The sequence below is a fragment of the Sorex fumeus genome, unplaced genomic scaffold (genome assembly GCF_029834395.1).
Source record: "Sorex fumeus unplaced genomic scaffold, SorFum_2.1 ptg000038l, whole genome shotgun sequence".
NCBI lineage: Eukaryota > Metazoa > Chordata > Mammalia > Eulipotyphla > Soricidae > Sorex > Sorex fumeus.
The window spans coordinates 10317760-10325269 of NW_026606095.1; positions in this window are offsets into that span (position 1 = coordinate 10317760).

Here is a 7510-nt window from a genome sequence, read left to right on the forward strand (position 1 = left end):
CACTGTGCCTGACACACAGCGTTGTTCTATAGGTGCCTGACACTTTCCTTTCCCTCAACCAAAAATTGACTCTGCGAATGACAGGGACCACTATAGTCCTTGCAATGCTCTCAAGTATCCTAAATGCTCCAAGCTGCCTAGTTGCAGACCCAGGATCACAACACTTTAACAGAATGAAATTAGATCCCTCCCCTAATATCACAAGAGATATGTTTGTTTAAATGACAACTGTACGACTTTTCTAATGATATGCAAGCCATGTGAGAATTATGAGCGCAGCACCCACAGCTGTTCATTTCAATAGTCAACAGTGGACAACTGGTATTGTTATTATATTAGCGTGAGAGCACATTTTCCTGCTCGGGTGGGTTCTTGAGAATTATCTAAAAGATTTGTACAGAAAACTCAGAAAATTGGAAGTTAGTTTACAGATCAAGTACAAATAAAGTACAGATAAAGTAGATGATGGGTCTGGTCCTCCCCAGATATCCAGACCTCTCCTTTATCCGTGAACAATGTCACCCGTCCTATCCCTGATGCTGCCAGCTCCCACAAACGATGTCTCTGTCTGGTCCTTTCCTAGTTGCCAGATCCTGTCCCTGTGCTGCTCTAGCACCTGTACGTTTTCCCCAGTCTCTGGCCATAGTCTCTTGCGTGCGGGCAAGATCCAGTGCTCTGTACCTGTCACTGGGCCTCCCAGCTGTACCCCAGCAGTTCCTGTCATCCTGTCCAGACTTTCCTGGTCTACAACCAAGGCCACATGCACATGGGTGAGACCCCTATGCACAGCACCTTGTCACTACCTGAACCTGAGCTTCCCTGGACAACTGAACCCTGCCTAAATCTGAACTTTCTTGAGCATTCAAGCCCTCTCTGTGTTCTGCCCCCATCTGGGCCTATGCAGTCTATTTGTACTGGGCAGAACTTTCCAGAATGCAGAGACACACCTGAGAGACGAGAGAATCCAGAGACTGCTGCTCAGAGAGGGGGGGAGGGGAGAGGAAGTGAAAAAGGGAGGGAGAGAGAGAGAGACAGAGAGACAGAGAGAGACAGAGATGGAGCTGGAAACTTCCTCCTATCTGCTGCTGGTTCCAACGGGCAGCCATTCCATTCCATTCTGATGGACTACCTGTTCCATGGACAGAGATTTAAAGTCACCTGGCACTTCACACCTTAGGTCCTGCTGTTTTAGGATGAACCCTAACCATTTTTTCTTTTGTTCTTAAAATCTTTGGTGCTACTGGTTTTCTAAAAGCTTTCCTGATATCTCATAAAATAAGAACTTATGGGGCTGGAGTGATAGTACAGCGGGTAGGGCGTTTGCCTTGCACGCGGCCTGACCCAGGTTCAATTCCCAGCATCTCATATGGTCCCCCAAGCACGGCCAGGAGTAATTCCTGAGTGCATGAACCAGGAGTAACCCCTGTGCATCACTGGGTGTGACCCAAAAAAAAGCAAACAAATTAATTAATTTTAAAAAATAAGAACTTATTTGGAAAGATCTTGTACATGTTAACAAAGATATGCGTTTAATTCCATTTTTCTGACATTAAAATAAAGTGATTAAGATGAAAATTTTCTAGTACCATTAAAGTGTATTTTAAAACATTGAGTTGCTCCTGTCTCTTATGACCCTTCTAGGTTTTGTCTTAGAGAACAATGAGCCTTCACACAAACCTCCAGTGCTGATTTTCTCACTCAGTTTAGAGCCTTCTTCAGGGTTTCTGAGGAATACTGATAGAAGTGAAGAAGCAAAGAATTAACATCCCTTGCCCTAACTTCTCACGTAGTGGGTTTTTGTTTGTTTGTTTGTTTTCTGGTTTCTGGTTTTCTCTTTTTACTTTTAGCATTGGAAGTCCTATCTTGACAAGAAATTTTGTGAAAACCCCATATATAAACTGTGAAAAGCAATCAATAGAATGATTGAAGTTGAAGAAGACAAGGGAGAAAGATGGGATAAATCTCTGATGACTTACTCGCTCTTACCCTAAGGTCTCAGAATAAAACTATTCACCTAAAAGATGTCTGAGGTAATCTTAAATTTTATTTTATTTTATTTTGCTTTTTGGGTCACACCCAGAGATGCACAGAGGTTACTCCTGGCTCTGCACTCAGGAATCACCCCTGGCAGTGCTCAGGGAACCATATGGGATGCTGGAAATTGAACCCGGGTTGGCCACGTGCAAGGCAAATGCCCTACCCACTGTGCTATTGCTCCAGCCCCAGTAATCTTAAATTTTATTCCTGATCTTCAGGATATAGTGCATAAAAGCTCTGGGTTAGTCTAACCTCCCCAGTGTGTTTAGAGCAGTATACTTGACCACTTGACTTGTTCATGTGTTTTCCAGTTTTTTTCTTTAATTAATATCTCTGAGATGTAGCAGTAAATAAAAGATTTAATTTTCTGCTTCCCTTCCACTTTTATGATAAAGGTAGATATATAATATAGACATCTTAAAAATAATATGTTTGGGGCTGGAGCAATAGCACAACGGGTAGGGCGTTTGCCTTGCACACGGCCGACCAGGGTTTGATTCCCAGCATCCCATATGGTTCCCCGAGCACTGCCAGGAGTGATTCCTGAGTGCAGAGCCAGTAGTCAGCCCTTGGCATTGCCGGGTGTGACCCAAAAAGCCAAATAATAATAATAATAAACAAACAACAAACACTGTCCTCCCTTTGTTCATAGATTTTCTTGAGTGGGCCCAGCAACGTCTCCATTGTGAGACTTTGTTGTTACTGTGTTTGGCATATCGAATACGTCACGGGTAGCTTGCCAGGCTCTGCTCTGTGGGCGATATACTCTAGGTAGCTTGCTGGGCTCTCCGAGAGGGCCGGAGAAATCAAACTCGAGTTCGCCATGTTGGCTGCATGCAAGGCAAGCGCCCTACCCCCTGTGCTATCACTCCAGCAATATGTTTAATACCATAGTGATAAGAAAAGAGATAAGAGGAAACAAAAGTAGCATAAGAAAATAATGAAAAATATGCCTCCAGACCCCATATCAGTCTGAATCTCATCTGGGCACCCCAGAAGGTGGTGGGTTTACCTGCCCAAACAGAGTCCTGACAGCTGAAAACCTCCATAATCCAATCACCGCCATGCTCATGACTGGACTCCACAGGCTGAGGATAAGCATCATCCAGGAATGAATCTGTTGAAAAATTCAAGTATGCGGGTTTTGTGGCCGAAATCTCCAGGCTCTCACAGAGTCAGGGATGGGTGACCTCCCCCCATCAACCTCTTCCTCCAGGAGCATGACAGTCACACCCATGAATTGCCTCTGGTACCGTATAAACTCATTAACCGACCATGACCCAGAGGCTAATAAATAAATCTCAAAAGAGATCAACAAGCAAAGATGCTTCTGGACCCCAAAGCCACCAGTTAAAAGTTTAACTCCAGCTGTATCACCCCATTCAAAATTTTAGAATTCCTGGAGCATGCAGCCACATTCGTGGTTCCATGACATTGCACACTCTACGCCAATGATATACCAGGAGAAGCACACCACATTGGATGGAATGTAAAGAAGAAGGCAACCAATTCTCGATGAAGAAAATATTAACAAACCTTAACCTGTAACAACATGTTAGTAATCTCTTATACAAGGACTTAATTGCTTCAGGGTGAAATACAAGAATCCTCACACACTTTCTACATTTTAAGGTTAAGGAAATATTTTTTGATCATTTTTAGCTAATTAGTCATAAGAAGACATAAAAAATAAATTATTTAAGGCCTGCTATTGGGGGAGGCTTGGGTGGTAGTTGGGAAAATTGCAAATAATGGTAATGTGATGGTGTAATGGTGGTGGGGTTGGTGTTGGAATGTTGAATGTAATAAATCGTCATAAACAACGTTATAAAAATAAAATAAAATAAAATAAAAAATAATGCAAGTATAGACACACATGAGTGGAGTTGGAGGGTCTGTAAAGGTCTTCAGAAGATGACCTTTAATCTGGACGTCAATAAGGTGAGATGCCTGGGATAAGAGTTGTTCCTGTGGAAGAATGAGTAGCACAGATGTGCTGAAGCCAGCAAGTGCTGGGGATGTTTGAGAAAAGACTAAGGAAGTCAAAGTTGCAAACGTTAGAGTGGTATAAGATAGAGTCAGATAGACAGATTCTCTGAAGGAGAGGCCAGATGATCCTTTGTGCTTTGGGGCCCAGCTGCACTGTGGAATCGATGTTCAATAACTGTGTTGGAGAGAATCAGGAAATCCATTGTTTTCATAGAATGGGCATTAAAGAATGTTCTTGAATTTCTCAGCTCTTCCATCTGAAAGCCTGAGATGGCAAATTATTTAATGCATGTGTTTGATTGAAGCTCAGAGGAATACACTGTTTCTATGAAGAGCACAGTCTTCTTCCTTAGTGACCCTAGTCAGGGAACAAAGTGACCCCGGTGTTTTCAAGGTCTCATCTCCCACCATGTCTCCCAAATGAATCTCTGATATTATTATTTCTCAGATTACATAGTATGCCTTCTATCCCTTCCCCCGCCCTCTTCCCCCCAAATAATGACTGGCAAAGAATGAACGCTGTTAATAATTAGATCCCCTGGTTAAAAAAAAATGTAGGTTTTGTTTTTAACCAGAAAAGGAACAAATCGTTGCCAAATTAATGACCTCACACTGGTAGCCCTGATGTTCACAATACTTCTCTCAGTTGAAGTAGTTTTGTGAGCTGCACCACTTCATGCTGAGTTAAGCACAATTTTAGAGCTCAACTGATATTCTGAGATGAAAATTGGTTGAGTCTTTTATTTGTATTTCTGGGAGCAAGCAGTTTTTAGCATCATTGCTTAAGTTGAGCAATTTACATTTCTAATGTCCAGCTTCATAAAATCTTACCAAAGAGGCCGATATCCTGTGTTCTTTTTTTATAAGGATGACCTCCCCCCACTCTTCACACTCATGCTGAGAAACATGACTGATAACTGGTTTTCTAATTCCCTTTTCCATTTGTGACTAAGCTAACAATAGCCAAAAGTCATCTTCTTTGAAATTCTAAGCATAGTAAGATTGCCAGACTATTGAACAAGTAAATGCAACTTTGGTTTTAAAAGAAATTTTCCTAATGGTATATTTCATCTTTGGTAGAATGAGGTTAATTTCAGACCATCATTACAACTTTTTTTTTAAAATCCGTAAATTTATGCAAGACAAAAATACAATCATTTGGACTGTTGCTAATAGTTCAAAATGAGAAAATGTAGAATGTTATGGGTAGAGACAGAACACTACTTTTAATTTGCTTGATAGTAAAAGTCAAAAGAGATAGTACTGTGTTGCTGGCAAAGTGGTTAGGTAGGTAGGGCCCTCTTTAGTATCTGTTACACTGATACACTAGAATGCAACTTGGGTGTTCTGCCCCTTCTTTTCATTTTTTCCTCTATCACAGGAAATACCCTAGTGCCAGTGTGGAGAAGAGAAGTTACTAGCCCTAATCCTACTCTACACTGCAGTTTATGGGAAGAGGTTCATTGACAGGAGTTCACAGTGAAGGTCCTACCAAACTCCCGGACTACCTTGAGATATAGCTACTACCCACCTGCTCCAGGTTCCTTCTCCCTCACATTTTGTCTAAACAAACACTACTTGGACTAGAGTGACCAGCCATCTAGAATTGTCCAGGTCTTAGAGGATTGAACACTGTCCAAACTAATAAAAACTGGGAAAGTCCCAAGCACAGTAAAGGAATTGAATGCTCTAATTTGGAGCCCCATGGAAAATTAGCAACTCTTGATTGGGAGCTGTAAACTTTTTTTTTTTTTGACCCACATCCAGATATGCTCAGGGCTCAATCCTATCTCTGAATTCAGGGGTCACTCCTGTGGGGTCGGTGTCCTTATGAGTGCTGGAGATGGAACCCAGGTTGAGTGTGTACAAGGGAAACAACTTTTGCCAGCTGTACTATTGCTCCAGCACAGGAACTGTAACTGCTGTAACTTGATGGAGTTGTGTTGCTTTTTTACGTCATACAAAAATCAGACTTCTGTCCAGATCTTTGAAACACACTGTGTAGAAGTCCTCTCCATTGTCCATTATCAAATATCTTCTAATAATCTCCACACAAACAATCAGGGAATAGTTGTGCTCACTTTCTCATTTTTCTATGAGAATTGACTAAGTTAATACAAGCAAATGTTAAGTGCAGACAACAAAGTCTGGCACAAATCAGTGTCTAACAAATGTTATTTATTGTCACTATGATCATTAGTTTATGGATGGAGAAAGATGAGGAGGAAGGAGGAAGGAAGGAAGGAAGAAAGGAAGGAAGGAAGGAAGGAAGGAAGGAAGGAAGGAAGGAAGGAAGGAAGGAAAGACAAAGAAAGAAAAGATGATGGTCAGAGCCTGTTAAGTCATTAAGATTTAAGTAACTTTAAAAAAATAGATATATTTTCTAAAGAAGTCATTCTTTGGTGGTGCATTACTGCCCGCAAGTTAACCTGTACCTGTGGGGTGAGTTAACCTGTATCAGCAGCCGGGTGGTGACTTCAGGCTTCCTGATATGCCAAAGTTGCCACTGTGCCTTTGGCTGGATTCCAACAACTTGGGATCAAGTTTCCCAAGAAATTAAACTGTCAACAAAAGTTATGTATGTGGGAACCACACCCATAAAACACCTCCAGCTGATCTATACAAGTTCATTTATCGTCCTTGATTCATAGATCTCAAAAGAGATCAAAAGCCACAGTTAATCTCGAACAGGCACAAGACTGAGCAGACCAGGGTAAGTCAGAGGGGAGCAGGTCAGCTTGGTGCCTACCCAAGAGCCAGACAGCCTGGTGCCCTCCCAGCAGTCGATTGCTTCCATAATCCAAAATTTCCATGGTGCCCCCAGCTGAACTCCACCATCTCCAGACAGACCTCACTGAGATATAATCTGTTGAAAATTCGGATATGCAGGTTTTGTGCTGAAATCTCCAGGCTTTCTTGTGATCGACAGAGGCTACTTCCCCCATCTTCCTGTCCTTCCAGAAGTCTCACAATCACCTTCACATTCCAAAGCTGCCACGCTACTCCAGTCTTACCTTCCCAATAAAAATACTGAATGCCCTGAACAAAACACAATGACCTCTTGCACCTGTATTGCCAACCATAATGCACAAAACGAAAAGGAGAGAGAGTTAAAGAAGAAAAGTGCTTGACACAGAGGGAGGCTGGGGTGGGGAGATGATGTTGGAGGATGATGGGAAGGAAACATGGGAAAACATGGGACACTGGAGGTAGAAAATGTACACTGGTGGAGGAATGGGTGTATGGCTGACACTCAATTATAAACAGCTTTGAATATTTTCACAAATATTCAATAAAAAATTTGAAAACAAAGATGTCATTCTTCCCACAGGGCTTGAGTATGAACAAAGTATATATAGAGATCTTTAAAATTAATACATTCTATACTTTCAGTATATTAATGTTCTGTTACTAACATTGTTTATCATAGTTTAGAATGTCAAACAATGTTAATAACCATCAGTAATGATGAACATATTTATGT